The sequence below is a fragment of the Cetorhinus maximus genome, chromosome 10 (assembly GCF_964194155.1).
Source record: "Cetorhinus maximus chromosome 10, sCetMax3.hap1.1, whole genome shotgun sequence".
Taxonomy (NCBI): Eukaryota; Metazoa; Chordata; class Chondrichthyes; order Lamniformes; family Cetorhinidae; genus Cetorhinus; species Cetorhinus maximus.
Window position 1 is genome coordinate 123,379,586 of NC_135888.1, and position 26,317 is coordinate 123,405,902.

The 26,317-nt window shown below is 43.3% G+C and overlaps 1 long non-coding RNA gene across 1 annotated transcript in view; it reads left to right on the forward strand.

Moving 5' to 3' along the window:
- Nucleotides 1–692: 692 nt before the first annotated feature.
- LOC144685299 (uncharacterized) overlaps nucleotides 693–26,317 on the forward strand; it is an 86,930-nt gene continuing 61,305 nt past the window's right edge. The window contains exon 1 of the long non-coding RNA XR_013577701.1: nucleotides 693–823. This is a non-coding gene — a long non-coding RNA (uncharacterized LOC144685299). The remainder of the gene's footprint in view (nucleotides 824–26,317) is intronic.

Genomic DNA, 26,317 nt, shown 5'->3' on the forward strand with positions numbered 1-26,317 from the left:
ATGAAGGTGCTCCCGATAAGTAAGAAACATTTGGCCTGCTTTAATCCATGTTAAAATTGTTTAACTGTCAGTAACAGTGAAGAGAATTACCGGTTGAGTTACTTCTGTGAATGTGGGTTGCTGAAATTATTAGTGTTCAATGTTGTCCTTTAGCGTAGGCCTTGACAGTATCACCAATATCTATCAAACATAATACAATGCTTTTAATCTCATCATCCTTCCATAATAATATTATGATCCAATTAGTAATAGTCAAGTGACATTAACTTGAAACCAGTTAGATACTCTGATCAATGACCTGTCAACTTTGACCAGTTCAGCCATCAATTTGAACTACACTTCAGACTTCATTAGTTGCTGCTCTTTGAGCATTCAGTTCAGCTGTGCCTGTAGTCAACCATGGAAATGCCCAGCAAGCTGAGATGTAATTAATGCATGAAGGTAAATCTGCATTATCAGATCAGTTATTTAGATATTTTCATCTGTTGTTATTAAAATTGCATTTCACCTATCAGGTACTACCTGCTAATAAGTCACTTAGAAACAATTTGTGAATTTGTCTCTGATTTTTATTCAATTCATGTGCTTACACAGTGTGTAGCGATTGTAATAATTTGATTCTTTCTCCTGTGAGTACGCAATGATCGCAGCTGGGTATAAAGTGCAGTGTCACTGATTGCCAGTTCCTACAGTAAAATGAAAAACTAAGTTGTGGAAGAGCAATGTTATTTTTGTTAGTGACATCTGGGGTGGATTAAGGACGATCACTCAAATCAATTCAGAATTCACATTTGGGATCGCCTACATTTCAATCATCTAGCAGGTGAGTACATCACTAAGAAATTCTCTTTAGGAATCTAGAGAGTCCAGATGGCTTCCAATATTACAGTGAGAGATCTGCACCTGTTTTTGGATCGTTTGTGAAATTTGTTCAGCTCTAACTAGTTTTTAGCGAGCTAACCAGCTGTCCTTAAAAGGACCAATGGAGGCTGCTAAAGTTGCATCAGGTAATTTTTTTAATGCTTCTCTCATTTGTGGAGCCAGGAGAAACACAAAAGCTTCTAATTACACATTAATACTACTGGCTGCTGCTGACTTGCATCCAAGGCCCGACTATTTATTTCCCCATTAAGGAGGAACTGCTGCCAACAAAGCAGTCGCCCCTAATTGGATCACAGCAATTATTATAAAGAGGATCAAGCCTACTTTCTGTTGAGCATTGAGTCTCCCAGCTCAAAAATATGCTGAAGGCATACTACCATCAACAAACAGGCCATATTGTATTTCTAACGTATTTAAAAAATCATAAACTTCCCAATCATGCTTTGTATCATTTAAAAACTTCCCTTTCTAACCTACCTCATATTCAAGATGAGTGATCTGGACTGTGGTATGCTATGTTCTGATAGGAGGAAGCAGTGTACTTGTCCACGCCATATACTGCATGGCCTGGCCCAATTCAATCAGGACATCCTATTGTGTGATAAGAGACATGTCCATCAGACCAAAAACATCCTGATGGCCTCATCTCCTCCTGCCCGCAATGCTTTCCTGATCAGCCACCTGAACCACATGGGCCGAAAATTTACCAGTAAGTGGGGCAGGGGGGGGGAAGTGGATTGCCTGGGGTTGGGGGGGCTGGGTTTGCCCAACATCTTCCTGCTGCCGTGTCATTTCATCATTCGCGAGAAAGCTGGCAGATCAGCAGCTTGATGGAAACCTAACTGAACCACTTAAGTGGCCAATTAAGGACTACTTCCCACCTCCTTGGGCAATTTTCCCACATTGGGAGTATCAGCCACCTTGTGGGGAAACTGCCTAGTGAAATGTGGCACCCTCACTATAGATTCTAGGGGTGGCCTCCTTTTTGGGCACTCTATGGCCCACGAAAGGTACCCCAGTGACAATGGCCACCCCCACATCAACGGCACCATTAGTGCACTGCGAACCCTCCCAAACTGCTGGGGCCTGCCTGTTATCCCGCAACTCCACTTCCTCCTCTTCAGGGCCAGTGAGGCATCCTATTGTTGCAGCTGCAGCCTCAGCAATGCCACCACTAGCTGTGGCGCTGTTGAGGCTGCTGAGCTGCCAGCCCTTTAATAGGGACAGCATCTCTTGGGGGCAGGCAGCCCATCCTTATGGCTGTCCCAGTGGTGGCCATTTAGTCGGTCCCCACCGGGAATATGCCTCCTGGATCCTGCAGCCAACCAAAGCCACTCTAGAGGCAGGACTTAAATTGCTTTGGAAAAAATTGGCCCATGGCTTTCTGCCTAGTGCTGGCTCCAGCTACTCCCTGCCTGCTCACTCCTGCACAAAGGAGTTGCAGTGGGTTGGGTGGGGCATGGATCCAGCTAACATGGTTAACACATTTGTGTTCATTGCTAAGCAAACTCAGATGAGTCAAGCTGACAAACGAGATCTTTTGAGAGCAAGATTGTGATAACTTGAGACATTACTCTCTGATAAATTAGAATTACCACAGGTTTCTTAACTGGCCTCCTGGTTTTAGCTGAGACCAGCAATCATCTTGATTGGAAGTGACAACACAAAGTTTGGCTGGCACACCAAATCTTCCTTTATCCCTTCGTAATGGTAAAAAAAATGTTTGTTTGTTAGATATGAATTTCCAAAGATAGAGCCACCAAGACCATTCACTATTTGCAATTCCTGAGGGTCCTCTCAATACTTGTATGGCTTTCACTGACAAAAGCATTGAAGGCACAGATCTACAATGGATGTGTACCACCAGGAACTGAGTTTTTCCACAGATTAGTTGTATTTTCATCATGCAACATGAGTGGAGTATAAACAACAACTCTGAAAATGAACACCTTGTACCTGTAAATTGTTTAATAAAAAGTTCGACTTTGATGCAAAACTCAGCAAAGTTGCTCAGTTGGATGAGTGTGCAATCTACTGATGCATCTAATATCCATCAGTGGATGACACCACTCTGAATCATGGCATTTTTCCAAAAATGCTGCATAATGCTTTTCTTTTGGAATACTATATAGATACATCACATAACACATTTAGAAACAACACATATTTAAACAGATTTTAGACTCAATTATGTACCTTTTACATTACGCAAGCAAAAAGGAATTAAAACAGTACCATACTAAATACTGATTGTCACCATTCTCCTTTACACATCCATTGTATTTCAGTCCCTTCAATCCTTGTTTTCACTGATCTAATTGCAGATACTCATTTTCAGCCCCTTTGTGCTGATGCACCACTGGACATTTAGAAAACAAACCAAACAAAAAGCAGCTTGTATCTGAAGTGCAAAAGCGCAGTAGTCCTGAGTGCATTGACATTGCTATATTAGCCCTTAACTGTGACAACTTGGTGTGTGCAGTGGGTAAAAGTAAAATCAATAACCAGTAAGCCACAATGATGATGAAGAGCTTTAACTTTCTTGAGCTTTCTGAATAAATCATGTAAGTACTGTGTTAGATAATGCTTTCTGTATGATTTATGATCACACCTCTATAGATGTGATTACTGATTTACCATAAATTATCAGTTTCTCCACACTGGTCAGGATATTTTGTTAATGCCTCCCACCATTGGGCTTCCAACTTCTGAGAATGTTTGATGATTCATAATGGAAGAAAGTCAAGTATGTCAGTGGGTGGGAAGAGATGCTTGAACAGAAACACAGAGTGGTCGACATTCCTGTGTCCATGCAATTTGCAATGAGAAGTGTACATACATAATATTTGGGTGAAGTAATGGGAAAAAAACAGAAACAGATTAATTATCTGCATTCCTACACCTCAAGAATATGGGGAACAAAACAGCTGAATTTGTTGTGGGACTGGCGAAACTTTCGACTGAAAAGTGCGGGTATTGAAGTCAATGGAACTGAATATGAGGCAGTGCTTCTAACAGGAGACTGATGCACTATGCCTGTTTTCCATCCCGCTCATGTCTAATTTCATCTCCATTGCATTCTTGTTAAAATTTCTCATCACAACTTTCCTTCCTTGAATATAAAGTCTGTGCTCCTATGTTACACTAATGTTGCTTTCTCTATAGTTTCTTCTGTGCCTTCCAATGGGTCATTTAAGTGCAAAAGCCATTTTTGTTGCTGTTAGTGGCACATGGCCATGCTTGGCGCTTTCCTTACTGTGCTCAGCCACTAAACATAACCCTGTTATCTCTATTACGATGTTGAAAAGCACTTACAAACCTTCCTTGCTGAGACTGTTGTTTTCCATTACTGCTGCACACTGCATGATTGTCAGTTTAATTTGGTGGTAGCACCATGAATTGGAAGATTGTGGTTCAAGTCCAGGGCTTGAGTGCATCATTTAGGTTGACAGTTTAATGCAGTGCTGAAGGAGCGCTGCATGATCTTTTGGATGTAGCATTAAGGTGAGGGTTTGTCTTCATGTTCAGGTGGATGCAAAAGACACCATAACATTTTTTTAAAAAGGTAGCAAATTGTCTTGGTGCCCAACTTTCCTTTCATGTGGAGATAAAAAAATAGGAAAGTTGTAAAAGGGGTTTGCCAACTCACTGTCACCCACTTCACCACTGTCGCACTAGATCAAAATTTACCCCATGAATTCCAATGTAGGACTAATTTAAATAAACTTTCCAAGTCTAACATTTGTAGGTTACCCATGCAACTTTCAGAAATAAGGCATGTTTATTTGCTGGGAAATGCGATATACTGAAATAGGGCACGCTTTGCTCAGGACCTGCTTTTGTGACTCTCACCCACCCAAGAATATCCTCGCAAAATTGTGGCTATATTACACATCCAAGAAAATACAAACGTGCAGATGCATCTTATGCCACTGATAAACCTTACTCTGTGGTCACTATGGAACCTCTCCTTTTTGGCTATATCACGAATACTATCAAATCTCACCCTCACTTGCCCATTCACAGCCTTGCGTTTCCAGGACATAGGCCTCTCCCACCACTTCATGGGTGGGACAGGCTAAAACTGCTAGTTCTGCTCCTGATTGGCAGCATGAGCCACCACCAACTCATTCCCCCCTCCCCCAGGACATTTCTGCCTCTGCCCAGTTACCCCACATGTTACATCCAGTCTCCATACTCCCACTCAGTTTCTTCCCCTAGCTCAATTGCCTGTAGGCTGCAGAAACTCCCTATGGTCTATTCTCATCTGCATCTGATATAGTACACAATATCTCCGAGCTTAGGACTAATCCTATTCTGTCCTATTAATTCTTTCTTCCTCTACTCACTCATTCCCTGAAACAGAAGCTGACAATCCATAATTGCATAATCTACAATACCTTACCACACACATTTTGCTTGAAGAGGTGTCTTACTGGCAACTTTGGTAAATTTTGTTTTTTTTTTCAGTCTTTTAGGTACCCATAATAGGAACTCACTGAAGTGATTGCTTTCACCTAGCTTAGTGCCCCACAGATCAACCAATTCAATGGTGGCATGCACCAGAATAGATACATCTAGTCCATAAGTTAATTTGGGGACTTTTTCCAGGAAAGAGTTCTCAGTCATCAGACTGAGGCGACAGTGTGATCTCCATATTGCAAGAAGGGTATGGAGGAACTTGAAGAGATACAAAAAAGGATTTGCAAGGCTTATACCAGGACTGAGAGTTTATGGCTATTTGGAAAGACTGAATAGGCTGGGATTCTTTTCCCTTGAAAAGTAAAGGCCACTGGAACAACTTAAATAATGGTTTTTGAAATTATGAAGAGATTTTCCACCGCATGTTGGTTGAGGAAAATAGCAGAGATGCATTTAAGAGGAAGTTAATTAAGTACACGAGGGAGAAAGGAATAGAAGGTTCTACTGATACTATAGGATGACAAGAGCATAAACACTGACTGAGTTCAGCTGGGTTGAAAGGCCTGTTTCTGAGCTGTAAATTCTTTGAATCATAGAGTACAAACGATGAAGAGTGTTATTATCTGGAGACAGGCCAATAACTTTTGCTTTAAAACAGACAAAATTTGAAATCCAAAGTATTAACTGAAAGAATAAAGCCTCAAGATTCCACTGTTTTAAACAAACAGAAGATTTTTTACAGTACAAGAGTCAATAAAGCAAACAATCAATACGATCTATCTTATACGTACAGCAGTAACATGAGGTAAACATGAGTTAACAGGCAAACACGCCACAAACTGCACATTAAATTGCAGACACATCCAAGACAGCTCCCATGAGTTCCTCAGCAACTCACACAGGCATCAATGTGAGTTTAAAAAAAATCCTTTAAACTTTGTCTTCCTCATGGGGGATTTCAATTCCTCTCTTTCAATAATACAGCTTCTGATTTCCCTCAACAGCCATTTGAAATCAGATTTCCCCAATGTCTGTTCACCTCCTAGTTTAGCAATCTCTTCTCCTGAGACTGTATCCCACTGGATTCACAAGATTACAGCCCAGCATCTATTCACTGGCATGATCCCAGCTCTCTACTGGCTCTAAGCTGAACGCCACTGCTCCTGGGCTTCCCTAAGTCCCAATTCTCATCTGCGCTGAGCCACTACTGCTCCTGGGCTTCCCTGAGCCCCAGCTCTCAGCTGCGCCGAGCTATCAATGGCTCCTGGGCTTCCCTGAGCCCCAGCTCTCAGCTGCACCGAGCTATCAATGGCTCCTGGGCTTCCCTGAGTCCCAGTCCCCTCAGCAGCATGATGAAAATGGCAGCACTTCAGCTGCATGGAACCGACCCACCTCTTTGTCTGCTCCTCACAGATAAACCAATACTCTGGCGGCCTCACCCTCTTCACATCTGGATGCATATTCATTGTGCTATATGATACAAATGACTTTTGCATGAGTTGCTCAACTTTGATGCAGAAGAACATAGGTTTTTTTCTTACTCTTCTCCTCTGTTGATGGAAACATGCCTTCAATTGCTCCATTAAGTTTGCTGAAAAAAGCTGACTGCTCCTTAGACTCTTTCAATTTACTCATTAAATGCTCAATCTGTTTCTCAAAATTTGCCTTCGCTGCTTTTAAAGTCTGGATTAGCTCTTTTAGGACACACATCCTGTCCCTTTTGTTCTCTAGATTCATTGGAGTTCAAGAATTTCACTTCTCTTTTCAGAACAAAGTTCCAGTTGTTCCTCGGTCTTGGTTTTTAATTCTGCATTCAACCAACTGTTTTGATTCAACAGTGATTACTTTTACACTTCAACATGTTTTTCATACTTCATAGAAACTTCTGATGCTTAAAGTTCATCAAGTTTTAATTGAAGACCTATCTTTGTTGAATTTGCTTCTACAAATTCATCATTCAGAGATTTCAGATCCTCGTTCAGGTGTTCTCCTTCTTGTGACCGATGCTCAAATGTTCTCACCATCTAACTCACCTTTTCTGCATGAAAGTTGGTTCTCTATGCTAGTCAGTTTTTCCTGAGCAGATCTTAGTTCTTCACACAGCCTTTGACATTCTTGCATCTCTGATACTGACTTTTCTTGGCCCAGGGCTAGTCACTTTTCCATTTCATCCTGTCTAGCCTTACAAGCTTGGGGTTTAGTTGTCATGTAATCAGGGAACGGTCCAGGATGTTCCTCCTGCAAGATTTCCAATTCTCTCACCTCAACTGGCTCTCTCGAAACTGTCAGAGATGCTAATAATTTCAAACTGGCCAAATTCATTGCCCAGCATAAAAACTATCCCTTCCAAGGGAAACTAGGGGCAATTCCCACAGTCACAATTCAGCTGACTAAGTCATTTTGTAAGTTAACTTTACACAAGGGAATGTGTTCATAAATCCCATGAATACCCCCTATTAATACTTTTTGTTTCTTCAAACCACCTAGAAGATAAACGGTATCCACTTCGGTAGGAAGAGCAGAATGGCAGAGTATTATTTAAATGGTGATAGATTGGGAAATGTTGATGTACAAAGGGACCTGGGTGTCCTTGTACAACAATCACTGAAAGCAAGCATGCAGGTGCAGCATGCAGTTAAGAAGGCAAATGGTATGTTGGCCTTCATTGCGAGAGGACTTGAGTACAGGAGCAAGGATGTCTTACTGCAGCTGTACAGGGCCTTGGTGAGACCACACCTGGAGTATTGTGTGCAGTTTTGGCCTCCTTACCTAAGAAAGGATATACTTGCCATAGAGGGACTGCAGCGAAGGTACACCAGGCTGATTCCTGGGATGGCAGGATTGTCATATCAGAAGAGATTGGGCCAACTAGGCCTCACTATCCTGACTTGGAAATATATTGCTGTTCCTTCACAGTCGCTGGGTCAAAATCTTGGAGCTCCCTTCCTAACAGCACTGTGGGTGTATCCACTCCACATGGACTACAGCAGTTCGAGAAGGCAGCTCACCACCACCTTCTCAAGGGCAACTAAAGATGGGCAATAAATGCTGGCCCAACCAGTGAAGCCCACATCCCATGAATTAACAAAAAAAAGTATTCACTGGAGGTTAGAAAATTGAGAGGAGATCTCATTAAAACATATAAATTTCCGACAGGGATGGACAGACTGGATGCAGGGATGATATTTCCTCTAGCTGAAGGCTCTAGAACAAGGAGTCACAGTCTCAGGATATGGGGTAGACCATTTAGGACTGAGATGAGGAGAAACTTCTTCATTCAGAGGGTGGCGAACCTATGGAATTCTCTACCACAGAAGGCTGTGGAGGCCAGGTCACTGAATATATTTAAGAAGGAAATAGATATATTTCTGGACTCTAAAGGCATCAAGGGGTATGGGGGAATGTGAGAGTATGGCTTTGAGATAAAGTCGTAGCATTATAATGCACAGAAACAGGCCCTTCGGCCCATCATGTCTGTGTTGGCCATCAAGAATCTATCCATTCTAATCCCATTTTCCAGCACTTGGCTCATAACCCTGTATGCTATGGCATTTCAAGTGTTCATCTAAATACTTCTTAAATGTTCTGAGGGTTCCTGCCTCTACCACCCCCTCAGTCAGTGCGTTCCAGATTCCAACCACCCTCTGGGTGAAAATTTTTTTCCTCAAATCCCCTCTAAACCTCCTGCTCCTTATCTTAAATCTATGCCCCCTGGTTATTGACACCTCGGCTAAGGGGAAAGTTTTCTTCCTATCTACCCTAGCTACGCCCCTTATAATTTTGTATACCTCTATCAGATCCCTCCTCAGCCTTCTCTGCTCTAAGGAAAACAGCCTATCCAGTCTCTCTTCATAGCTGAAATGCTCCAGCCCAGACAACATCCTTGTGAATCTCCTCTGCATCCTCTCCAGTGCAATCACATCCTTCCTATAGTGTGGCGACCAGAACTGCAAACAGTGCTCCAGCTATGGTCTAACTAGCATTTGATACAGCTAGAGGATCAGCCATGATCATATTGAATGGCAGAGCAGGCTCAATGGGCTGAATGACCTACTGCTGCTCCTGTTTTCTATGTATCATCAGCTCCCATCAATGACTGAACTGCCCCAGTGGTTTTCAAACTATTGATTTGTTTACTTGTTTTGTTGGAGAACAAAGGGATTAGCTTTCATTTAAAGACAAAACCTCTGTAACCCCCAGTAACCTGACTCACTTCATCAGTATCCAGGGGAGAATCCCCTTGACTATTCTGAGCCATATCCCCCATCCTAGTGGGTGCTGAGGGAACACTTTGTAATTGTATCATTATTAGTGTTTTAATACCTGTTTTCTTTACTGGAGCCTTGTTAGAAGGCTTCTTAGGCATCCCTATTACTACCACCAATTTAATATTCAGCTTTGAATATGTTAAAAGGACTTGGAAGTTCAGTGGTTCAGGAAGCAAACCAAAAAAATATAGAGAAAGCTTTACAGTTGCCTTGCAACAGTGATTCAATTACACAGAGACAGAAAAAAGTAGCATTAGAGAGTGGGAGAGTTCAGTGCATGTGTCAAAGAAGATGAGGTTTAAGGTGTCTGAGAAATAAAACTACAAGGTTAGTGGGACAATAGTTATTTGAATAATCAGTTGTAGGACTCAGTCAAGTGATCAGTTTAGCAGAGGTGCTAGTGGAAGACTGAGTTTAGGGAACTAATTTATTTGCTCTGAGCTGAAGAAACAGTGAGTTTAGATTGTGGTGTGTGGGTGCCTTGGGGAAAGATACAAATTGGGTAAGAAACATCAAGTGAATGCTTAGGAGTTTACCAGAAGAAAACGGTAACTCTTCATTGGTTTATGTGTCTGCAAAGATATTGCTGGGGTAAAGGAATAGTGTGAATTTGAATCATCTTCTTGCGATTGTATTGAGATCTTTCCAACCTTTGTGTCTTGTTATGACGTGGCAGATGATGTGTGCCAGGTCAATCAAATCCACAAGAGAAACTTGATCCCGCTATCACAACAGTTTTGCAATTTGTATTTATTTCGAGATGCAAGCCCTAAATTCAGAAGTAATAAATCCACCAAGACTTTAGTGATTTAAAAAAAAACTAAAATTAAAATATTTATTAACAAAATAAAAGATTTCAAGCACATACATATGTCTACAAACTGCTACTATAATAACTCCTAACATCCCTAATTAACCTGACTCCCAGTTATACCACCTTTAAGGCAATGGTCCAAAAATAGATTTTAGATTTTAAACAGATCCAACAAATTAACACAATATCCTGCACAGTGGAATTCAAAATGGCTAGCTCCAGCTTTGGTTTCTGTAGATAGCAGGCTTATGCACAAATGCTGGAGGCTTCTCACACTTCTGTTAGATTTTATAATGCCTTCCCCTGACATATAGCCTCATTCTCCTTTATATATGTTTCACCATTTTAACATGTAAATTACATTGTTTCCATATGTCTTTGGAACTTTAACCATAGAACCATAGAAAAGTTACAGCACAGAAGGAGGCCATTTGGCCCATCTTGTCCATGCTAGCCCGAGGACACCCAGGTGCCCTTTCTAATCCCACCTTCCTGCACCTGGGCCATAGTCCTACAGCTTACAACACTTTAGGTGCAGATCCAGGTACTTTTTAAAAGAGTTTAGAGTTTCTGCCTCTACCACCAACTTGTGCAGTGAATTCCAGACACCCACTACCCTCTGCGTAAAAAAGTTCTTCCTCATGTCCCCCATACACCTCCTGCCACTTATCTTGAATCTATGTCCCTGGTTCTAGAATTCCCCACCAAGGGAAACAATTTTATCCTGTCCACTCTATCTGTTCCCCTCATAATTTTGTACACATCAATCAAGTCACCTCTCAGCCTTCTTTGTTCTAAGGAAAATAACCCCAACCTATCCAATCTCTCCTCGCAGCTACACTTTTCTAACCCTGGCAACATTCTTGTAAACCTCCTCTACACTCTCTCCAGAGCTATTACGTCCTTCCTGTAATGTGGTGACCAGAACTGCACACAATACTCCAGTCGTGGCCTCACCAGTGTTTTATACAATTCCAACATTATATCCTTACTTTTATATTCTATACCTCTGCCAATGAAGGAGAGCATTCCATATGCATTCTTTACAACCTTGTCTATTTAAACTGCTGCCTTCAGGGACCTATGTACTTGTACGCCAAGGTCTTTCACTTCATCTACCCCTCTTAGTATATTTCCATTTATTGTGTAATCCCTGAAACTGTTTGACCTCCCGAAATGTATGACCTCACACTTCTCTATGTTAAAATCCATCTGCCACTTTACCACCCACTCCATCAACCCATCTATATTGTTTTTGAGATTATGGCTATCCTCTACACTATCCACTACTTGGCCAATCTTTGTGTCAATCTGCAAATTTCCCAATCGTGCCCCCCACGTTCACGTCCAAATCGTTATTATATAACACAAACAGCAAGGGTTCCAATATGAAGCCCTGTGGAACACCACTTGAGACAACTTTCCATTCGCAAGGGCATCCAGTGACCATTACGCTTTGTTTCCTGTTACAAAGCCAACCTTTTATCCAGTTTGCCACATTACCATGAATCCCATGGGCTTTTACTTTCCTGACCAATCTGCCATGTGGGACCTTGTCAAATGCCTTGCTAAAATCCGTGTACACAACATCCACTGCACTACCTTCATCAACCCATCTTGTCACTTCCTCAAAGAATTCAATCAAATTTGTGAGGCAAGACCTTCCTTTAACAAATCCATGCTGACCATCCCTGACTAGTCCATGCCTTTCCACATGACAGTTAATCCTATCTCTCAGGATTGATTCTACTATTTGGTCACCACCGATGTAAGGTTAGCTGGCCTATAATTGTTTGCCATTCCCTTTGATCCCTTTTTAAACAATGGAATTACGTTTACATTTCTCCAGTCCTCTGGTACCTCCTGTGTATCTAGTGAATATTGGAAAATCATCCTCAGAGCATCTGCTATCTCTTCCCTGACTTCCTTCAGCAGCCTCGGAAACAATCCATCTGGCCCTGGTGACTTATCAACTTTCAAGGATTTCAACCCTTCGAGTACTTCCTCTCTCTTTATGACTATCCTGTCCAATATCTCGCAGTGTTCCTCCTGGACTACTATATCTACATCCTCCCTTTCCTTCTAATGATTTTGCTGTGCCCCCGCCTTCCTGAAAATTTAAATGGAGCTGGATGACATCGGGGGTTCCGCCCAACATCATCCCGCGTCATTTTACACATCGGCGAGCGGGCCCCGCCCTCTGATCACCAATGGCAAATTGAGGCCATTGACAGGATCATTGAAACAATTAAAGGACCTGCCCGTCCAACTATAAGGTTGGCGGGCAGGCCAGGAGCCCCGGCAGGCAATGGAAAAAACATGAAACCTCATCCACCAGCGGCATGAGGTTTCATGCAGGGTTTTAAACAGTTTAATAAAGTTTTACTGTAATTTATGGACATGTCCCATCTCATGTGACATTGTCACATGAGGGGGACATGTTAAGGATTTTTAAAAATTTCTATTTTTAATCTTTTTAAAAGTGTCAGTGATCTCCCTGAGGCAGCACTTAGCCTCAGGGAGATATGCGCTCTTTTGCACGAAAGAGCGCACTCTCGCTTTTGGGGAATTCCCCCCGCCTGCACAGGAAGCACACAGCGCTTCCCGCCGGACATCACGCTGGGCGGGCCTTAATTGGCCCATCCACGTAAAATGGCGGCGGGGCCGGCTTCTCCAGCGGGGATCAGCTCCCCGCCCGCCCGAGATTGGGTCGGGCCCGCCCGCCCGACAGGCAGAAAATTCTGCCCTATGAAAATTATTATATCTTCATGACAGTCTGGTGTAATATTGTTCATTTTTCTTGTTTTAATAAATATAGTATGCTTTGTATTAAAAATTCATCAGCAGACTCCTGTGAGTTTCTTCAGTAACTTTCCTCCATTATTTTCACAAAAAAAGTTAGGATCTATCAAGCCAGGTTTCACACTGGGATCTGACTTGTCCAGTAATAACAGCAGCTGGGATCATAACAAGTTTAAGCTTGATCTTTTGCATTTCCATTCCTTCTGCTCTTTCTTTTCCTTCTTTTTCAAGTTTGAGCTTTTGCTTTTCTCTATCTCAACCTGCTCAAGCTGCTTCATCTCTTTCACTTTTCCTATCTTGAGCTGCTACATCTGCAACTGAATTGTAGCCAATTCAAGAAGAGTCATGCAGACTTGAAACATGAACTCTGTTTCTCCCTCTACAGATGCTGTTAGACCTGCTGAGTTTTCCATCATTTTCTGTTTTTGTCTCAGGTTTCCAGCATCCGCAGTATTTTGCTTTTGTCAAGCTATATTCTACCTGGCTCAGACCTCGCTTCTTAAAATCACAGAAGTGGCACTATTATCTCAATTATATCTGCTTTCTTAGTCATGCTTTTAACTCAAATTTCAACATTTCTGCTAATGCTTTTAACGTAATCTTGGTTAATGGAGGCAAACCACTCAGGGATAAATCTTCCTTGTCCAGAAAAGTTTTAGCAATTTACAAAGCCTTAGCTGCTTTTCAATAAGTACTGTACAATACACCATGAAATCCTGTTTGCCTTAACTTTAACAAGTTCCAGCACCCAGAAACATCTGTGCTTTCGGTATCACACAAAGAGCCCCCAATTCTGTTATGATCCAGTTAGGGACTAGTAACTTCTTGTTTAAAGTCAACAAAATTTGAAGTGACAAATATTTACTTAGAGAATAAAGCCACAAGATTGCACAGTTGTAAACAAACATAAGAATTTTTATCATACAAGAGTCAACAAAGCAAACAGTCAGTACAATCTATCTTATACTCTAATGTACAGCATTAACATGAGGTAAACATTAATTTACAGACTGTGGTCAAACACACCAAAAGCTGCACATTAAAGAGCAGACACACACAAGATAGCTCCTACAAATTCCTCAGCAACCCACCCAGATATCAATGATCACAGTGACTCACAAAAATCCTTTAAGCTCTGCCTTCTTAATGAGCAATTTCAGCTCCTCTCATTCAAGATTATAATTTCTGTTGTCCCTCAACAGCTGCACTAAATCAGACTGTCCAATAACCACTCATCACTCAGTTGTTCAATCTCTTCTCCCAAGATTGCGTCCCACTGGATTCACAAGGCTGCACTCCAGCATTTCATCACTGACATGATCCTAGCTCTCTAGCTGCTCTGAGCAGACACCACTATTCCTGGGCTTCCCTGAGACCTAACTCCTAGCTGCACTAAATTATCAAGGACTCCCCGGACTTCCCTGAGACCCATCCAGCACAGAGATCATGGCACCACTTCAGCTGCATAGAACCAACCCTCCTTTTAACCTGCTTCCTATGGGCTTCTCTGAGCCCCCGCTGCATGGGGCTAGTGACCTTCTGCTACCTCTTCAGCTCTGGAATCACTATGTCACATGGGCTTACTTTTGTTTTCACACCGCACACCAGTCCCATTGTCGTTGTTCTACATCACACCACCATGCAGATGCAGTGCCCAATCCCTGCAGCTGTCAGAAAATAGTGGACACTGAGCACGTGTGGCCTAACTCCCTGCTGTGCTCTACGCTTGTGCCGGAGCTCCGGGCATACCAGGCATTGGAGTCCTCAGCCTCCTCCCTGAAAACACTGGAAACAACCCATGAGCATACCGATTCCCTCACAGGATCAATTTGAGAAGGATCAGGAGAAACCAGGAACTTTGGGCGGAATTTTACCACAGCGGGATTTTACGGCCCCGCTCAGGTGAGTTTTGATTGGCTTGCCACATGTTATGGCCCCCACCCCCACTGTGATGGGACAGTAAAATTCCGCCCTTTGAACCAGAGGGTGCACTGTTCATGTTCATGTGTTAAAATGAGGGTATTGGGTCTCACCAAGTCCTGCCAATGAATGAGTCTGATATTTGTGCAAATATTCTTCACTAAAATATCTTATGCAAAGAATGTTGCAAAATTTTGAATAAATATGGAGCAGTTTACTTCCCATACCTATATAGTGCAGCATGATGACTAAACTGAGCTGCAGACCATCATCAAGATAGTGGCCATTCCAAACCATGCTGCAATGGAAGCCTCATTGACCATGACCCTAAGTATAGAGGTTGCTTCCAAAATGAACATTCTGACTGGAATTGTGCTCCAATATACAACAGATAGTGTAAATTTGGACTGCTTCAAACAAAAGTTCATATGCTTTTAATACTTGAGAAAGGGAGGACTTGAAGCATTCCCCAGAAAGGGTTTCAATAATTATGGGCAGAAGTCTGACATAGAATATAAGAATTAGTAAAGACCCATGGAAGAAGGAGAAGATGAACTGCAGAAGACCTCAGCAGAAAAGGGGCCTTTGCAGCAAAGAAGCCTGGTTAATATTCTTTTCAGAATAAATCTCCACATGACAAATGAAAAGGAACCAATAATAGATTCATATCTTGGATTTTCTATTTGCTGTTCATGAAGTGTGCCTGTCATCGGCATATCTTAAATCTTCTCATAGCGCTAGTCCATGTCTAGTGTATGATTCCATTGAAAGACAGTTCCTTTTAACATAGGATGCAAGTGCTAAACTTACAGTATGTGGAGTATTACTAGAAAAATAGATTGAGATAAAAATTTTCCTCAAGTTCTTGTTCCATTCCTCTCGACCACATAGTAGAGAGCTCGCTTAATTTTTGTACTTCTCACATGATACAGCAACTTCTTCTTGATTTCATCCCCAAGCACGATGAATGCATGAGATTGCATTGATCTTTGGCCTCTCCCAGATTTAGTACTCAGTAAAGTGCTAAGAGGGTGCTGCATTGTCACAAGTGCCAGGTTTTGGATGAAACTTGAAACCAAGGCCCTGCCTGCTCTTTCAGGTGGATATAAAAGATCACATGACATTATTGGAAGAAGAGCAGGGGAGTTCTTCTCAGTGCCCTGGCTAATATTTACCCCTCAACCAACATCATTAAAACAGATGATCCAGTCATTATCACATGAGTTTCTGCAAGCGAACTGGTAGCTGTTTTAATTTGAATATAACAATGACTATACTTCAGAAGTATTTAATTGGTGGTAAAGCACTTTGTGACGTTATAAGCTTGCAAATGGTGCTGTAGAAATGCAAGTTCTTTTTTTCTTTTATGATTTAGCTTATCCTCTGCTTGCTGATTGTCCCCATAGAGGTCCACTCGCTCCTTCACACCATCATGCCATCATTGCTGAATTATTGTTTTCTTTCACATCAGGTCCGTTCCATCACTCACAAGTCTCCTGTCAGCTAGCTGGATTACCACTAGATGTTTGTCTTTTACTACTTTAAGAGGTTTGTTAACAAGTTACTGATTAACATGATGATGTGTGTATTCAAATTAACTTATTTGTTATCTATACTATAATCACAAAAATCACTACAGGTGGTGTCACATGTTCACATCACATGTTCCTATGCGTTCAATGGAAAAGCAGTGCAAAGGAATTAAAACTCAATTATCATTTTTCTGCATGAGCTTTTAAATCCTTTAGCCTTCAAATTGGATGCTATTAGAATCTGCAATTTACTACTCACCAATTCAGCACAGTCTAGATAATAGAAAATAGCTTGGGATCGTAACTCACAATGAAGGTAAATTGCTGGGTTTATCATTGATTTACTACCTGAATACTTCCCCTGCCTGATGAAACATCTATTCTGATAAGAATATCCAGCATGTTACATAAATCATGCAATTGCAACATTGCATTGGCTTATAATGCACATCCTCTTTATGTAAAATGCTTTGAAGCAGGCATCTAAAAACAACTGAGTACAGATTGTTGTGTGAAGAATAAATGAACAAACTGAGTCAGTGTTAATCAGATTCCCCTCTAACTGATCAGGAATGCTCAATTCCAATAACCAACTGACAACTCTGGGGGAAGACTCTCTTTGGATAGATTTTTCAACTCACTGTCTGCTGATTTCAATGGAAATTAAAGTCAAGACGTTTTCTACAGGGAGCGGCCAATCTGATGGTCAGTTAAACACCCAGGAAGCAACTTGTAAATCTACCCTTTGCTTCAATGTCTCCTCACCCAGGAGCATCTTGGTTATGCTCAGCAGATGGCGTTGTACTCTGTAAGATTCAAAATAACTTTTCAATTTGGTGGATTAAAAACTACTTTTCTCATCACTGATGAGCTTTCCCTGATAAGCCCTTCAAGAGTGACAGCATTGATCTTCAGTGTATGCCTGTTTCTTCATAAGGATTATTCCTTTGCTGTTTTATTGCTAAACCTAGGTGTAGGCTTTGCAGGCCTATCACACCAGTTTTGCAAAGGATCCCAGATGAATGGGGCTAGAAATATACTCTACAGGAGCCCTTCCTGCAGTGTTCAATGGTTTGTTTCATCTGTGTTTGACTATGCTAGTCTGGGAACTGATTCTTGTACACTTACTTGATTGCTTAAGCCTGTGGGTGGAGCTGGAGAGTTAAGAAATCTGAGAAAGTTCCAGAAAGGGTTTGTGGCTACCTGCATGGCCATGGTTTCCAAGCCCCACCGTGGCTGGACCCACCGCAGCCAAATGTCCATTGACTTTCGGTCACACCAGATGATCTCAGTGTTGGCTAGACTGGAAAATCCAGCCCCGTGTGTGTTGAAAGTCCTGTAAGTGTGAAGATGTTTCAAAGTTCTGTAAATAAACTGGATTTAGAATGAGAGTCATCTCTGCATTGCCTTCTACATCTCTACTTGCTCACTATGGAAATGGACAGTCCAGATGTAGCAGCAATCCATAAGAAAGCAGTAGTTGTACATTGTCTTGGAGCACAAGGCTAATGAATATTTGAGCAGCGCACAGAAAATACATCTATGTTTGATATGGCTGTAACTGCTCTTTAAAAATACTTTGGGCCAAAGAAAAGCACAATCATCAAATGATATACATTCTACCAGAGATCCCAGGGAAATTGTGAGCCCATCAAACAACATGTGCTAGCATTGCGGCACTTGGCTTCTATCTGTAAAATTGATACACTAATCAATGGACTAATTTGTGATCAATTAATTGAAAAGATTTCAATTCCATAAAGTATGGAATGTTTCCTCATGAAGGATAAAGATTTAACCTTATAAAAAGCCATGACCTTGGCAGTCAAAATCAAATCTGCCGTGTTAGATTTCAGAGGTTACCCTCAGACTCAGGGTCACAGGCAAAACCTATGTAAACAGCTCAAGTGTAAGGATTACAGACAACAATATCTCACAATCTCCTCAACACGTGCCCCATCATGGTCAGATATCTTCAAAACCCCAAACTGTGGAAATGCTCACTGAGTCACAACTCCATGTCCAGTATCAGGGAAAAGTTGATCAAAGTGGGGCCATTTTGCAAAGGTACGCAGGTTGTCGAAGAAGAAGATTTCATCAGTTCAACACCTGAAAGAGTCTTTTCCTGAGAGTGAGATACAGCAAGAATATACCATCACAAAAGGAAACTCATCTTGCAAATGGCTTGATCATGTGACTGCACATAGAATTATCCATAGCGAGGACAAACGTTGAGGAGAAGGATTTGCTCAAAGAAATGTATATAAGAGCCACAAAAAGACAGATTCGAAAGAGAGACTATCCCATTATGAGGTGTGTAAGGCTTTGTTTTGGGCTCCCTGCCGAGATATCTGCTGATACACAGCAGTGAATGAACTTTCAAATGTGACCTAGATGATAAAGACTTTGTGACTCACTCTGTGCTTATGAGTCATAAAAAAACACATACTGGAAAGAAGGAGAAAACTTGTCCATATTGTAGCCAGAAATTTGTCAGCAATGGAACATTACATGTGCACATTTGGTAAACGCCCTACCAGTGTCCCTACAGGAACAAAGCTTTCAACAAGACTGATGGTTTAAAGGTGCATACTGGGACACACAGATGGGAAAAACCTTACCAGTGCTCAGAATATAACATGGCTTTACTCAAAACAAGGGCCCAGATGAACAAATGAAGGCAGTGATTAGGAAGGTACATTTCCCATGAGTGATGTTGATCATCCACCTCATCAAGTTGATCACATAGAACCATGACATCACATTCATAGACCTAATCTCAAAGACTATTTCTGTACTTAGAGAAAACAGACAAGTTAAACTCTAGGAAACAACTTGACATAGACATGTTTATTGTTTAGGATGATTTAATTCAAAATAGTTAAAAGGGGAGAAAGTGTAATGTTCAAAGATTTGTTTCATCTGTGTTTGATTACACTGGTTTGGTAACTGATCCTTGTATGCACGCTTGATGGCTTAAACCTGTGGGTGAAGATGGAGAGTTAAGAAAAAGAGAGTTAAGGGTCTGCAAAGACCATGTGTGTTGAACTACCTGTAAGCTATAAGATGTTTTAAAGTCCTGCAAATAAACTGTTTGGATTTAGAACTAGAGTCATTACAGCAGTGTTCTAATATAATTCAATCATCTAAGATGTATAGCAACGCAGTGCAAACATATGGTCATACAGACTTGAAACATTAACTGCATTCCTCTCCGCAGATGCTGTTAGACCTGCTGAGTTTTTCTAGGTGTTTTGGTTTTTGTTTCAAACATAGCTTTGCCTTCCCTTCTCCCTTTTTCTGGGAAACATTCTAGGCATTGCAAAATCCATCCACCCATATGTGGGAAAGTCTATACAAACCTCTGGATAAAAAGGGAAACAACCTCTTCCGTATTTCCTGCAATTTATGTTGTTGCAACAAAATCACTGGATAAAGTGGCAAACAGCCTCTCTGATACTTCCTGCCATACATAACTGTTCCAACAGCAGATTCTGGGGTTCAATGTTAATCCCACTGTCCAACATTCACATGTTATCAGAGGGCCTCAGGCTAATTAAAGAAAAGTTTGCATTTATATAGTGCCTTCCAACTACAGGTTGTCCCAAAATGCTTAACAGCTAACGGAGCGCTTTTGAAGCATAGTCACTGTTGTAATGTAGAAAACACAGCAACAAATTTGCACACAGCAAGCTTCCACAAACAGTGAACTGATAATGAATAGATCATCTATTTTTGTGCAATTGATTGTGGGATTGGCCAGGATAGCAGCAATGGCTCTCCTATTGATCTTCAAAATAGTGCCACGCAACTTGAGAGAGCACCTCGGGCCTCAATTTAATGTTTCAACCAAAACACAGCATCTCTAAGAGTGCAGCACAGCACTCCTGTGTTAGCATTGATTTTTGTAGCATGACTTGAACTCCTAATCTTCTAACTCAGAGATGGGAGTACTCCCAACTGAGCCACAGCTGACACCTTACAAAACAGGAGCACGGGCAAGGATTTGGACTGCCACTTTAAAGGCTCCAACATGAAAATTCTAAATTTCACAGTCGGAAAAAAAAGGATCCTGCATAGTATTAATTCAAAAACTTGTTTCCCGATGCATGAAAGTTTGAAATTGAAGATCATTTTTCCAATAAAGTAAAAGCGAAATACTGCAGATGCTGGAGATCTGAAATAAAAATAGAAGGTGCTGGGGAAAAAAAAAAAGCTCATCAGGCCTAGTAGCATTTGTGGAGAGAGAAACAAAGTTAATATGAGGAATTTTCCAGTCACACCAGTGGTGAGTTTTGTGGCGGGCGGGAGCGGAAAATTCGGACAGAGGCCGTAAGTCAGAATCCCGTCGGCCAGGAATGAAGTCGGAAGCTTTCCCTCACCACTTTCATGGTGGGCCGAGTGCGGGTCGGGTTTCCCGCTGACCCATGACAAGAACCCCATTTGCATGCATTAGCATGTCATGAATACTCATTAAAAAAGTTCTCCTAATTACGTGCCACGCCAGCGGGAAATTAGACCAATCTCATTCACAGCTGGATATAAAGGGCATGTGGCCATCCACATTCACTTTGCTCATGACTTTGAGGTGAGTGCAACATCTGGAGCCTATCTGCAACAGCGCTGCTCTGCGTCATCAGTGATGCCAATGTTAACACACACTGGTGGGGCAGGCGGGGGGTGGTGGATGGGGTTTGGATTGCATGAATGCGAGGGGATGCATGCAGATTCTGAAGTAGGAAAGGGGGAGGTTTATTGTGGCATGCAAGGGAAGAGTTGCACACAAATTCATCAGTGGTGTCGGCGGGGAGGCTTGCACAAGAAGTACGGACTGAACAAAGACTCATGGATGGGAAGCGGTCTTGTGGCCAGTCCTGAATGAACCAGAGAGCTGAGTGAGAGACAGTCATAGCCACCGGACTGGGGCAAAGAGGCCAGGGTGAGAGATTAGAGGCAGACCTGTGGCTCTGTGGACCACTTTGTTGGGGCGAGAGATTAAGGTGGTCCTGAGGCTTCGCAGGCCATGTTACAGGGCTATGTATGGCACACACATTGTCTTCCCGCTCCAGGGTGGGGCAAGACCTGTATGCTCAATGGGGATCAGGCACAGCTTGATGTGCAGGACGTGGTTAGAGTCTCACACTCGGGGTGATGGGGATGTCTGGCTCGGTACTGAACTGCAGATGGGATGGTCATGATCAGGGAAGGCATCTGCAGCCTGTAATTGGGAAAAATGTAATAAAGGTGTGGGGGGTGGGTGGGTCACCTCTGTATGTCACTGTGTACACAGCCCCAAGATGGGGAGGTGGAGAGAGGTGAGGTCCACATGGGGCACGGAGACATGAACAGTGATGGGTTCAGGTGGGAGGGCAGGAATATCCACCACAATGACAATGGGTTCCAGGGTTACTGGAGGAGGCTGAAGAATCACTGGAGGAAGTTCTACCTGCACATCGTGAGGTTCGAGAAAGATCGGCGGGGGGAGGGGTGGACACGGACATTGATAGGGGGAGGGTCAAATCTGGTCACGAAGTAGAAATGCAGCACCACCATCTTGAGACCTCAAAGTTATGGTGCAGTTTAAACACGAAACTGGAAAAGAATCTGCATGCGAGGGGTCCGAGGCAGTGTGGGAGGAGCCCGTGGCTGGACTCCAGGGCCCTCTCAGTGAGCACCCTCAAACTGTTTAGAGTAACAACTTTGAAATGAACTCTGAGCCAACAGAAGTCTGGAAGAGTGTTTTGAGAAGGCACAGTTGGAAGCACTAATGTTTGGAGCACTTTAACTTGAGAGCGCAGGATTCACCGAGGTCACAATAAAGTAGTTTAATTTGAGCATAATAGAGAGGAATGTGAGAATGGAAAATGCAGCCAACCGTGAAGGAAGCATGGCTGCTGAATGTTTGCCAGATGATCAATGAAAACCTGTAAGGTTCTTTCTCCAATTGGCACGGCTAAAAGGCCAAAGGGCAGTCATTCCAAACGTGTTCATTCGGCATAATCAACACACAAGAGCAGATATTGCAGGAGTGCCTTTGATAAGATTGAACATATTGTGGCTGCACTGAAGCCTCTTCCAAGCTCTCAAGGATTGAGATGTCAAGTATCTGGGTTGGCATCTTGGTCACCTAGATCTGTGAGGTAGCACCTCACCTGGAACGCTGTATCAGGGAAAGGCGAGTAGTGCTGATGCAGCTCTAGGGCATGACAATGGGTTTCTGGTTGTGAATGGGAGGTTGACTATTGTTGCCCATCATTATCCACAAGGAGAAGGAGGAGTGAATAATGGAGCCTGCGCTCAATGCTGCCTTCTTGATGGCTATGTCCCATCAGAGGAGGAGAAGAGGGTCCTGGCACTGCCAAGCACAGCTTCGAGAGCAGGCCAGGCTTGAGGTCCATGGCCCAGGGAAGCCCCAACAACACCCAGAGGAGAGGAGGTCAGACCCATCCCATAAAGGTGACTCGCATGACCAAGAGTTTTCCAAAGACGCCTTTTGTATCTAGAGATGACCGAGAGGTAATGCTACACACATCTACACTTGTCAAGAGATGTGGTCACTCATATCTGCCACATTTTGCGGGAGGATCTAACGCTGCATGGACTGGGAGAACATCCCCTGCCAATAGCCTTGAAAGTCATCACCGTACTCAATTTTTATGCCAGAGGGTTGGGCCAGGTCTCCACATGGGACCTGTGTGGCATTTCTCAGCCCTCAACACATAAATGTATCAAGGAGGTGATGGATGCCCTCTACAGTAAGGCATAATTATAGGAGGTTCACACTGGATGAAGCCAGTCAAGCTGCTAGATTTCTGGTCTTTGTGGCTATCTCAGGCTTACATGGGGCTTTGGCAGCTCCATGGCAGCAGCCCCTGATGTTCATTAACAGGAAAGGATTCCACTCCATAAATGTTCAGTTGGCGTGTGATCATCAGGCGCACATTATGCACGTCTGTCTCAAGTACCCTGGGAGTTCCCATGACTCCTATGTCCTGAGTCACTCCCAGGTGCCTCAGATATTTGAAGGGCTGCAGTGCTTACAAGGCTGGCTGCTGGGTGATAAGAAGTACCCGCTGGAAAGATGGCTCCTGACACCCATGTTTCGTCTTCAAAGTGCCTCGGAGATGAAACACAATGCAATGCATAGCTTGATAAGATCCATCGTAGAGCTGACCATTGGGATCCTAAAAATGGTTGGACTGCTCAGGTGGTGCTCTGCAGTACTCTCCACAGAGGGTATCCCACAGGATAGTGGCGGGTGGTGCCCTGCACAACCTGGCACTTCAAAATGGAGATGACCTGGCGGAGGCAATCATGGGGGAGGCTAAGAACTCCTCGGATGATGAAGACCTGGAAGGGCATGAAGCTGAGGAGGAAGATGCTGGTGAGCTTCCAGGAGAGGGTGCCATTGAAGCGGCTCGACATGGAAGACGTGTCCCTGAGACACTGATAACTACACAGTTCCAGGAGGGGTAAGGTGCAGGCAAGGGGACCCGAGTGCATTTCTCCTGAACCTTAGTGGCATGCCAGTGACCTGAAAGGCCTTTACAAGCACTAACATCGAGCGTAAGGTCAGCATTCAGCCTTAGACGTCCAACCCTCAGGTTTCACCTGGCCCTAATCTTTGACAAGGGCAGCAGCCGAAGCTGCAGTTAGCTACTCTGGTCATTGAAAGGCAGCACACCAGTGCAAACCCTGCATCCATTGGGCTTGATGCAACTGTAGCCTCCTGAATGAGACACTTCTTGCAGCCACAGAGATGTGCACATGGCTGGAGATACCATCAAGGCTGCATGTTTGTGATGGCCATTTCCAGAGGCTGGTCATCTGACTCAGACTCAGCAGATACCTGTTCTCCAGCAGTCCTCAGAGTGCCAGAGACCTGGGCTGTCACTGCCTCCGACTGCTGCGGAGACGTGTCAGTGAGTTATTCCCCAGAATGTGAGCCTGAGCCTAATCTAGATCTGTGACCCACCTGGGTGTGTGTCTCTGCTCTGGTGGAGGCACAAGTGAACGCAGTGACAGGTTTTCTTCAAATGGATCCCCATCATCCTCCTCTGAGGTGCTCTGGGGACTGGAGCTTATGTTGCCTGTGCTGGTCTGTCTGGACCCTCTGCTGCCTGCAAGAGAGAGATGATAGATTTAGTTCACGAGCAGGCCGAATACAACATTACATGTCACTCACTGTGAATGTCGGGATGTGATCAACTCAAGGAGGGCTCATCCGGGCTCACTTGCTGGTAGAGATCGATCCTGCCTTCACCACAGGAGCAATCTCTGTCCTCCCCTGCCAACTTGGCAGCATCCTCCTCGAATTTGGAGAGCTCTTGGATGTCAATTGTCCCTCCTCCAGTTTGGAATCTCTCCATCTTGTTGTGGGTAAGGTTGGTCTGCATGAAACAAATGGATGGAATGTGATGAGAAGAGATGGAGCAGAGGTTGGGAAGCATGCATGCTTACTGTGTATGCTGAGCCCTCCCCAGAAAGGGCTGAAGATGGAGTTTGTGCAGGATGATAGATGAGATGCTGGTAAATAGGCTTTCAATTTTGATATCTACCCTGCTAACACTGTGTGAGATCCCTGAGCTGTGTGACACTTTGAGTGCACAATGCCATGAGGAAAGTATGAGTTTGGAGTGAGCTAAAGGTTGACTTACCCTGGCAGTATGGATTAGATCATTTGTCATCTTCCTGCAGTGAATGGTAATTCTCTGGCAGTTGCCCATGGAGCTGACCTCCTTTGCACCCACTGGTAAGGTGAGGTTGGTAGACCTCCTGGATCCATCCCTGTGATAAAGAAGCTCTCAGTGCTGGCAGACACCTCTAATTGAAGCCTTCAGGGAGCCGTGGTTAAAGATTTGCACACTCTTTTTGTTCCTTGGGTCCATCTCTGGAACTTTCGACCATAGAGCTGGGCTGCAGAGAATAATGTGTGTGTTTAGGTGGCATTTAAATATGGCGCTAGGAACTTTGACCCCATGAGGTGATGACAGGCGGACAAATCAGTGCCTGCCTGCCATGTGATTCAGCGAGTAGCTTGTCTATGCATAATTAATGAGGTTTCAAGCAAAAAATCGGGCATAAGAACCCGATCTGCCAATCAGAGGGAAACTCGCCACTAATCCCGCCCGCCACCACACTTAGGCCTGAATTTTCCCGTCGGCGATTTGGGGGCGGGGCTCACTCGCCGATGGGAAAATGATGCGAGATGACGTCGGGAGGAACCCCCGACGTCATCCCGGTACCTTTAAATTTTTAGGAAGGCGGGCGGACAGCGAAATCAGCTGTCCGCCCGCCGACCTGTCAATGGCCAATTGAGGCCATCCATTGACAGGGTAATTAAGATAATTAAAGACCCTGCCCATCCAACCTTAAGGCTGGTGGGCAGGCCAGGAGCCCCAGAGGGCTTCTGATAATACATGAAACCTCATCCACTGGCAGGATGAGGTTTCATGTCCGTTTTTAAAAACTTTAAGAAATTTTTTGTGATATTTATTAACATGTCCCATCTCGTGTGACATTGTCACATGAGGGGGACATGTTAATAATTTTTTTATTTTTGTATTTTTTAACTTTGTAACACTTTCACTGATCTCCCTGAGACAGCACTTAGTCTCAGGGAGCAGTGTGCTCTTTCACGCGCATGTGCGAAAGAGCGCACTTTGACAGATGGGGAA